The 10336-nt window shown below is 47.6% G+C and overlaps 1 pseudogene across 1 annotated transcript; it reads left to right on the top strand.

Annotated features, from left to right (window-relative positions):
- Window positions 1–8782: 8782 nt before the first annotated feature.
- On the top strand, window positions 8783–9132 carry LOC311586350 (NADH dehydrogenase [ubiquinone] 1 alpha subcomplex subunit 3-like; annotated as a pseudogene). Its single transcript has 2 exons — window positions 8783–8807; window positions 8864–9132. The product of its transcript is annotated as an NADH dehydrogenase [ubiquinone] 1 alpha subcomplex subunit 3-like (transcript).
- Window positions 9133–10336: the final 1204 nt, after the last annotated feature.

Genomic DNA, 10336 nt, shown 5'->3' with positions numbered 1-10336 from the left:
TGGCCAGGAGCCCCAGGGATCCTCCGAACTCTACCTCCCCAGTCCTTTACAAGCATCCATCAACCGCTACTTCTGTCTTTTCTCACGTGGGTTCTAGAAATCAAACTCGGCTCCCCACACTTGCTGGCCAAGGACTTTGCCAAGCTGAGCTATCTATCCTCAGCTCCAAGGTCTGGATCTCTCTACCTGTGAGCAACAGGAGGTAGTGGCACACACCTTTAATACCAGCACTCAGGAGGCAGAGACAGGTGATCTCTGAATTTGAGGACAGCCTGGCCTACAGAGCGAGTTCTAGAACAGCCAGGGCTACACAGGGAAACCCTGTCTTGAAAACCAAAACAAAAGAAACAAAAACAGCAACAAAAGGCCCATCGGATTTTTTTTCCTTCTCTTATCTCTTTTTTTGGTTTTTCAAGACAGTGTTTCTTTGTGTATCTTGGATGTCCTGGTATGGCTTTGTAGCACAGGCTGGCCTTGAACTCACAGAGATCTGCCTGCCTCTACCTCCCAAGTGCTGGGATTAAAGGTGCATGCCACCATCCCGGCCCCCAGCAGACCTTTCTTTCCTTCTTTCTTTCTTTCCTTCCTTCCTTCCTTCCTTCTTGAGACTGTCCTGGCTGTAGCCCTGGCTATCCTAGAACTCAATCTATAGATCAGGCTAGCCTTGAACTCACAGAGATCCACCTTCCTCTGCCTCCTTAGTGCTGTGAATAAAGCTATGTATCATTCACCATGCCCAGCTTAGCAAAGCTTTCTTGAAGCACGGGCTGTCTTGTCAAAGTCGTGGGTCGCTCGCTCCCTGCGGCCTGCAGATGGACTGGAGTCTTGGTGCGGCATTCCAGGCCTTCCCTCACTCTCCTCCAAGCCCCTTGAGCTGGGTTCTGCGTGGCTGCCTCCTTTCCCTGTAATAGCACACGACTCTCCTTTCCCTCCTCAACCTCTCTAGCTCCAGGCTGCACTGGACACAGTGGCGTACAATGAAACAATGCCGCTCCTATCTCAAACTTGGAGCCTCCAGACAAGGCGTCAAGGAACCACTGCTGAAATACCCTGGTGCAGAGCACTGTACGATTGAGGCAAGGAGACTTCAAATTCCAGGCCAGAGTTGCCTACACGTACAGGGAGTTCAAGGTCAGGCTAGCTGCATAGCCAGAGCCTGTCAAAAGGAGGTTTAAAACAAAAACAAAAACAAAACAACTTCCTAACTCCAGAGTCAAGTGATCAAAGGGACTCCGGTGGCAGACAAGGCACGAGCGGGCATGTGGAAGGACCTGAGCCATCTTACTCCCACTTCAAAGCCCTTCTCAAGCTTCTTGTTCCTCTTCTCCCCAGGCGGGAGCCACTTTGGGGCTTTTTGTTGCTATTGTCCAAAACATCGTGTGCACTACTAATACCACTAGTGCATTATTATGAGTGTTTGAGCTTTGCACAGAGAAGAATCAAAGAAAAGCTTTGCTACAGGCTGGGCATGGTGGTGTAAGCAATTCATCCCAGCGCTGGGGAGACAGAGGCCAGGAGATCTTTGTGAGTTCAAGGCCAGCCTGGTCCACATAATGAGTTCTAGTACAGCCAGAGCTATAGAGCGGGACCCTGTCTCAAAAGAAGAGAAGGAGGAGGAGGAGGAAAAGGAGGAGGAGAAGGAGGAAGAGAAGGAGGAGGAGGAGGAAAAGGAGGAGGAGGAAGAGGAGGAGGAGGAGGAAAAGGAGGAGGAGGAAGAGGAGGAGGAGGAGGAAAAAAGCTTTGCTGACTGAAAGCAAGCACAGCAGGGCCTGGAAATGATGGGTTTGAAGTGAGTGCAAACGGATGCTAAGGAAGTTCTGGTTAAGAGGTGGGGCTGGAGGCTGGGAAGATAGCTCAGTGGTTAAGAGCACTGTCTATTCTTCCAAAGGACCTGGGTTCAGTTCCCAGCACCCACATGGTACCTCACAAACTGTCTACAACTTGGGTTCCAAAAGATCTGATACCCTCACACTAATGCACATAAATTAAAATTAAATATTTTTTTTTTAAAAAGAGAGAGATGGGATGGCCAGCCCTGATGGCACATGCTTTAAATCCTGGCACTTGAGAGGCAGAGGCAGGTGGATCTCCATGAGTTCCAGGCCAACCTGGTTTACAGAGTCCAGGACAGCCAGGGCTGTACAGAGAGACCTTATCTCAAAAAAAAACTTTTAAAAATATGGGGATTTGGCTCAGTTGGTGGAGTGATTGGGAGCGTGATGCACCTTCTCCTCAGAAACCAGTCAGAGTGTTCAGGTCTGTAACTATAATACTCTAGAAGTAGATTCAGGAGGACAAGGATTTCAAGGTTATCCTTGGCTACATAGGAGAGTTTAGGTCATCCTGGGCTACATGAAATCTTGTTTCAAAAAGAAAGAAAGAAAGAAAGAAAGAAAGAAAAGAAAAAGAAATTCTCTCTCTCTCCTTTTTTTCTTTTTAAGATTTATTTACTTATTACTATGCATACAGTACTCTGCCTGCATATATATTTACAGGCCAGAGGAGGGCATCAGATCACATTATAGATGGTTGTGAGCCATCATATGGTTGCTGGGAATTGAACTCAGGACCTTTGGAAGAGCAGTCAGTGCTCTTAACCGCTGAGCCATCTCTCCAGCCCTCTTTTTAGTTTTTCTTTTTCTTTTTCTTTTTTTTTGGTTTTTTTGAGACAGGGTCTCTCTGTGTAGCCTTGGCCGTCCTGGACTCACTTTTGTAGACCAGGCTGTCCTTGAACTCACAGCGATCCGCCTACCTCTGCCTCCCGAGTGCTGGGATTAAAGGTGTGCGCCACCACGCCCGGCTCTTTTTAGTTTTTCAAGACAGAGTTTCTCTGTGTAGTCCTGGCTGTCCTAGAACTTATTTTGTAGACCAGGCTGGCTTCTAATTTAGAAATCTGCCTGCCTCAGCCTCCCTCGTGCTGGGATTAAAGGCGTGCACCACCACTGCCCGGCTTGAGAAAGAAGCTTTCAATTAAATATAGCTGAAGTGTGACCTGTGAGTCTGACTGTTCTGTCCTCAAACCATACTAAAAAACAACCATAAAGGAATCTAAGAGGACTAAGTCACATGATTTTTGAGAATGGAAAAGGAGATGGAGGCAAAGATGTCAATTCAGTTTTAGAATGCAGGAAGGGGACCCAGGAGTGACAACCCCAGCAGCACAGGACGGAGCAGAGGGCCTGTGGCCTGCAGTGTCCTTTGTGGAGGACTCAGGCCAGGCTGCTCCATAACGGGAGAGCAAGGGTATAAGTGAGAGGCCTGGTGGAAGCTGGGAAGGGCCAAGTGAGAACACCGGAGGGGCTGGCCACACGATTCCCTACTCCCCAGGGCACTTGGATAGGCACATCAGCTGCTGGGCAGCCAGGGGAGGGGCAGGGTGGGGTGGGGGGAGGGGCAGGGTGGGGGGGGGAGGGGGTTAGAGGAGGTGTGGTAGATAGCAACGGAGATACTAAAAGCTTAACTTCTAACCCCCTTTCCTCCCCCTGCTCCTTGGCAGCCTTCAGCCGGGCCCATGCCTCCTCCAGGCTGCAGACCAAAGAGCCCTTTTCTGTAGAACCAAGGAGGCTCCAGGAATGACCTATGGGGACAGACACTTGAAGTCCCCAATGATCCCCAAATGAGGATCACTGCCCTTGGACGAAGTCCCCCGTCAGACAAGCTCCTCCCAGGCGTACTAGCAATCCAGTCTTCTCTTCACCACACAGTCCTATAATGTGGCCAGTGCTGGAATCCTCAGACATTTCAGGAATGCCTCAGCCAGGACAGGCAGGGGTGTGCCTGAGGGCAAACAATGGAGGCAGCTGTAGAAGAACTCATAAATTCTGGAAGAAAACTTTAAAACGGCGTAAAACTCAGCGAGAGGCAACCAGTCGTCTCAAGGTTTGTTATCACAAAACAGCAGGGATGAAGCAAAGACACCGATTAGCACAGCGAGTTCCAGGACAGCCAGGCTGACAGAGAGAAGCCCTGCCTCAAAACGAATAAGGCCCTGAGAGAACAGAGAGGAAAAAAAGAACGCTTGATGGGTAAAATGCTGAGGTCCCTAGAAGCCGCACCAACACAGACACAGTAGAGCATCTTTGTGATCCCAGAACTATGACAAGACGGGAAACAGAGTCCCTTGGAAGCTCACAGGCCAGCTAGCCTGCTGTGCACACGTTAAGAAGAGATCCTGAGCCCAGTGTGATGATGGTACATGCTTTTAATCCCAGCACTCAGGAGCCAGAGGCAGGTGGATTGTCATGAGTTCGAAGCCAGCCTGATCTACAAAGTGAGTCGAGGACAGCCAGGCTATTACACACAGAAACCCTGTCTTGGGGAAAAGAAAATATTGGGCCAGGCATGGTGACACAGGCCTTTATTCCCAGCACTAGGGAGGCAGAGGGTGGTGGATTGCTGTAAATTTGAGGCCAGCATGGTCCAGGACAGCCAGGGCTACAGAGAAACCCTGTCTCGAAAAACAAACAAACAAACAAAAACCCCAAAATAATAATAATACAATTTTAAAAAAAGAGAGAAAGAAATCCTGTCTCAAATGAGGTAAAGTGGGCACATGAAACTGATTTCTGACTCACCGCAGGTTTTGTGGCTCACACACATGCATCCCAAATTGAAAAGGAAGGAAGCAAAAGAAATTGGGGCTGGAGAGATGGCTCAGTGGTTAGGAGCACAGGCTGCTCTTCCAGAGGACCTGGGTTCAATTCCCAGCAGCCACATAGCAGCACACAGCCCTCTGTAAGCACAGTTCTAGAGGACCAGATGCTCTTGTCTGCTCCACAGGCTCGTCCATGCACAAGGAGCACATATTCTCATGAACACATATTCAGAGGCAAATGCATGGGCATGCGAGCACGCTCACACACAAATAGAGAAACACTGTTTCCAAATAAATAAATAAATAAATATTTTAAAGAGGAAGGACAGAAGAGCTGGACCTGGTAGCACACACCTGGGATCCTAGCATTTGGAGGGCTGAGCCACGAGGATTACAAAGAGTCCAGTGCCAGGGCTACAAACCAAGACTCTGCCCCCAAAACTCAAAAAATAACAACAAAAATGACATTACTTACCAGTCACATCAACTAAACTCTAACGGGAAACATATGCAATGTAAAAAATGTTTTATATAGCCATGATCATGAAAACAGAAAAGTGATATTGCTGGGGACATAACTGAGTGACATAATGCTATGCGCAGGTCCCTGTGGCTTGCACAGGTCCCTGGGCTCAGTCACCAGCCCTGCTGACACCATAATACTGACTTCACCAAAGACTGCAGTAAACAGCTTTGGGAGAGGGGTGGGGGAAGGGAGCAGAGTCTCTAGGGATGGGGCTGGGACTATAACTTGATATATTAGGCTGATATGGTCCTGGGTTCAATGCCCAGGAGAAAAAAATAATTCTTTAAAATGGAATAAATAAATAAATATTCTCATCTCCTACAATAGCAAGAAAATGGTCAAAGTAAAGCCAAGCATGGTGGCACATGCCTTTAATCCCAGCACTTGAGAGGCAGAGGCAGGTGGATCGCTGTGAGTTTGAGCCCATCCTGATCTACAAAGCAAGTCCAGGACAGCTGTCTCAAAAGAGAAGAAGAAGAAGAAGAAGAAGAAGAAGAAGAAGAAGAAGAAGAAGAAGAAGAAGAAGAAGAAGAAGAAGCAGCAGCTGGGTGGTGGTGGTGCACGCCTTTAATCCCAGCACTCAGGAGGCAGAGGCAAGTGGATTGCTGTGAGTTCGAGGCCAGCCTGGTCTACAAAGCGAGTCCAGGACAGCCAAGGCTACACACAGAGAAACCCTGTCTCAAAAAAAGAAGAAGAAAGAGGAGGAGGAGGAGGAGGAGGAAGAAGAAGAAGAAGAAGAAGAAGGAGAAGAAAGTGGTCAAAGCATCTTAAACCATCAGTCGAACAAACCAGCAGAACTGAAGCAGAGCCTTAAAGCCAAGTGTGTCTGGGCGCCTCTGATCCCACACTCTGAGGAGGAGGTAGGTGGCTTTCCGAAACTTGAAGCCAGTCTGGTCTACAGGCCAGTCTGGGCTACCGAGTGGGAGCCCTGGATTTTTTGTTTTTCTGTTTTGTTTTTAAGCACTGTAATTAGAAACAGGAGGGAGGCTAAAACAGAGGGAAACGATTGAAATGGTTGAAGGGACTGACAGGGATCTTTGGGGACAGATACAGGACAGAGTTGGTCGGCCAGGAGCTGCCGTTCCACAGTGTATTTTTTTTTTTTGTGATGTTCAGCTTTCTACTTTTTGTGCAAGTATTCAATATTTTCATTAAAATTGTTATTGTTGTTATTTTTTAAAGATTTATTTATTCATTACATATACAGTGATCAGTGTTCTGCCTGCATGTACACCTGCACACCACAAAAGGGCACCAGATCTTATTATAGATGGTTATGAGCCACCATGTGGCTGCTGGGAATTGAGCTCAGGACCACTGGAAGGGCAAACAGTACTCTTAACTGCTAAGCCATCTCTCCAGACCCATTGTTGTTGTTGTTGTTGTTAACTTTCTTTCTTCTCCCTCTGCCACCCAGTGGTACAGATTAATCCCAGCCTTGGGTACACTAAGCAAACACTCTTCTGCAGAAGTAGCCTAAAATGTCAGTTTTAAAACAATATTTAATATAAAATAATAAAGTCTGGGGTAGACCTCGAGGGTTGAATACTTGCCTAAGGTGCACAAAACCCTGGGTTTAATCCTCATCTCCCTCCCCGCTTACCCTGACTAATTTTCTGAGAAAAAGAAAGCGAGGAAAAAAAAGATTGCTGTGAATTAATTATCGCTCTTTTGGTGTCCTTCTGCCCCTGACCTTGTCTGTATGAACTCATGTTCCCTGCAGAAGCCACGCCCACCTTGGGGCTCTTGCAGGCTGATTGATGGGTTAGCATTTCTGTGACTAAGGAGAGCTGGAATGTTGGAGATGGGGAGCCAACACTATCTTGGGCTATCTTAAGTCCTAATAGCTGTTTATTGCCCATATCTGCATCTGACCTAACATCCTTTTGATTAGCAAGGAAAAAATGTTTGGAATGTTTTCCTAGCAGACCAGTAGCTTCACGGTAACCTCTGCAGCCAGATGTGGTGTCTCATGCCTGTAACCCCGGCCCTCGGAGAGGCTGAGTCAGGGTTGTCGGTTGGAGGCCAGCCTGGGCTACAGAGTGAGACCCTGCCTCAAAAGGGCAAAACAAGAACAAAATGTATCACCTGCAAGCTGTAGTGGGCACTTCCCCGCTTTGCTGTGACCTGCCCCGTGTCCCCAGCAACATACTGCTTTCCTCTGTTTTGTGACGTGAGTGTTCCTGTAACTGCTTCTACAGTGGCCTGCATTGTTCAGAGAAACCTGGCTCCTTCCTTTAAGGGCCATGGCCACTCAATTTTGGCCCAGAGTAAAATCTTTCATAGTCCCTTTGGGGGTGAGGACTGTTTTACGTCAACATCTCTATCTCTGTTTATTTTCTTTCTTTCAAAGACTAAATCTTGACTGGAAAATGTGGTAACGTTGCCAGATAAAATACACTTGGGATATTACACTAAAAAAAAAAAAATTATCACTGCTTATCTGAAGTTTAAGTTTAACTGCATTTCAGCAGCATGCAGACCTATATTTTAAATTAACTGAGCCAAGCTGGATAATACACGCCTTCAATCCCAGCACTCAAGAGGCAGAAGCAAGATGATCTCTGTGAGTTTGAGGCCAGCCTGGTCTACATAGTGAGTTCCAGGCCAGCCAGGGCGAAACAGTGAAACCCTGTTTTCAAAAAATTAAATTAAATTAAATTAAATGTGACTGAGCCAAACTTGGCGGCAAATGACTTTAATCCCAGCACTCAGGCAGAGGCAGAGGCAGGCAGATCTCTGTGAGTTTGAGGCCAGCCTGATCTATGTGATAAATTTCTGCAAGGTAAGACTCTGGTGGCACACACCTTTAATCCCTGCACTCCAGAAGCAGAGGCAGGCGGATCGTTGTGAGTTCAAGGCCAGCCTGATCTACAAAGCGAGTCTAGGATAGCCAAGGCTGTTACACAGAAAAATCTTGTCAAAAAAAAAAAAAAGAAAGAAAGAAAAAAAGAAAAAAAAAAAGACTCTGTCTCCGAAAAGAAAGGAAGAAAGAAAATAAAGTGAGTGATTTCCTTAGGGGAGGGGCACAGAGTAACGCTAGGGATGGAAGCTGACATGCAGAGAACAGTCTATTCCTGAGTGGCACCGTTACTCTTCCTGTATCCACACAGGATACATACACCAGGGGCTGTAAATGCAGGCTCTAACCTCACTAAGCCCCGAGTGAGGACTGTGCCCAAACAGACAGTGACAAACTGCAAAGTCATGGGGGCAGATTTGTACAGAAACTGACCACACGTCCTGGTCACCTGCTGATGGTGATTTGGGATTGTGACCTGAAGGCTAGCTTCTTCCTCAAGGGCCACTGCTGAAGAGCTGGGCATTCGGGTCAGTGCCAGAGCACTTGCCTGGCTCCTGTAAAGGTCTGGATCCATTCTCCAGGCAGGTGATAGCTTTGGATGCGTGGCTAACAATGTCAGCAGCTCGAAGGTCCTTAGGGTGGGTCCCTTCCTCACAATCAGTTGCTGGTGAACCTGGAGCCTTAAACAGCAGGACTTCTTGCTGGTCAAGACAGGGGTGTGTGAACTGTATCTCTGGTTTCTGGGTGGAGATGTGACATTCTGAACAGCCTAAAAGATTGGAGATCAAAATCTAACAGGAGGTTTTCGGGGCAAGAGCAAAGAGGTACTTTGTTTCCTCCCTTCAGAATTCAGGCAAATATGTGCACTACGGTGTTTGCCCTCTGTATGCCCACAGGCACACAAAATCACACACACACAGTTAATTTAAAAAGAGTTAAGGTGAAGACAAAGATGCCGGGAGAATTTCCGCCTTCCTCAAGAATGCCTGGGCCAAGGAGCGGGTGCTGGTGGTGTCCTTCTCTGTCTGGGCCACACTGTAATTATGCTCCTACACCAAGTATGCAGAAACAATCAACCGGGCCCCGCCCTACAACTACCCAGTGCCTGTGCAAGATGCTGGGAACAGGCTGGGTGTGCCCAGCCACCCCCAGGACCCTCAGGGCCCAAGCCTGGAATGGCTGAAGAACAGGAAGGCTGTTCTCCAATAAAGATGTGAGTGGGGGGAAAGAGTTAAGGCAAATGGGTCTGCCAATCTCCTGGAGAAGAAAATGTTCCCCAGGAAAGCTCTCTATTTTAGAGATTTTAACAAGAAGGTAAATCCTACCTAAACAGAGTTGGCACGATGACCTTGCCCTGAGGGTCTCTGTTTTACACTATGCTTTGTGTATCTCACTGGGGATTTTTTGTTTTTTGTTTTTTGTTTTCTTTTTTCAAGACAGGGTTTCGCTGTGTGCCTCTGGCTACCTTGGAACTCACTCTGTAGACCACGCTGGCCTCAAACTCCAGAGATCTGCCTGCCTTTGCCTCTTGAGTGCTGGGATTAAAGGCGTGCGCCACCACTGCCAAGCTAATTAAATTTTTTTTCTATATCTATGATTGCCTACCTGTATGTATGTGTGTTTGTCACATGTGTGTAGAGACCACGGAGGGAGTCAGATCTCCTGGAACCAGAGTGACAGCTGTGAGCTGCCATGGTGGTGCTGGGAACTAAACCCAGGTCCCCTGGCACTGCAGCTACCTCTCTCTGCAGCCGCCTACATGATCTACCTCTATTATGTACGCATTACAGAGCTGCAGGTTAACCCTTTAGTTGAATCTTCCCAGTGATGGGGCAGAAGGGGAATGCAGGAATAGGGGTTGACAGTGAGAGGTGCGTGGAGTGTATGTGGGGGCGGGAGGGGGGGCGCTGTGGTAAATTCAATGCAGCAGATATTTTGTATTTTCAGACAGCTCTACTTGTTTATTGTTTAAAGAGAGATCAGGATGCATATGTGTGGGTGCTCACCGACGGTGAACAACAGGGGGTTATCCTCTAACTCAAGGCCAACCTGAGCTACTTAGCTTGGGAAATGTAACGTGGAATGTACTGTCTTTAGCCAACCAGGAAGCAGGAAAAGTGTGAGGCGGAGCGCTGGCCAATCAGGCTCCTTGCTTTACAAATAAATCCCGAGACTTTCGGGAAGCTCCGGTGTCTCAGTGGAGATGGTCTCAATACCTGATGAACACAGGAGAGCGGTGTGACCACGCGATACTCAGATAATATAAATTTTATATAAGGCGCGCATGCGCGACATGGGAGAAAAAAAAACAAAAAAAAAAACACAAATAAATCCCATCGCAGACCCTCTGCGCATGTGCGCGCTTGCTCAAGCGCAGTCCTGCAGACCCTTGCGGAAGGAATACTTTTTGTTT

Source organism: Acomys minous (genome assembly GCF_964271855.1).
Source record: "Acomys minous genome assembly, chromosome: 16".
Taxonomy (NCBI): Eukaryota; Metazoa; Chordata; class Mammalia; order Rodentia; family Muridae; genus Acomys; species Acomys minous.
This window is presented reverse-complemented; position numbering and strand designations above follow the sequence as displayed.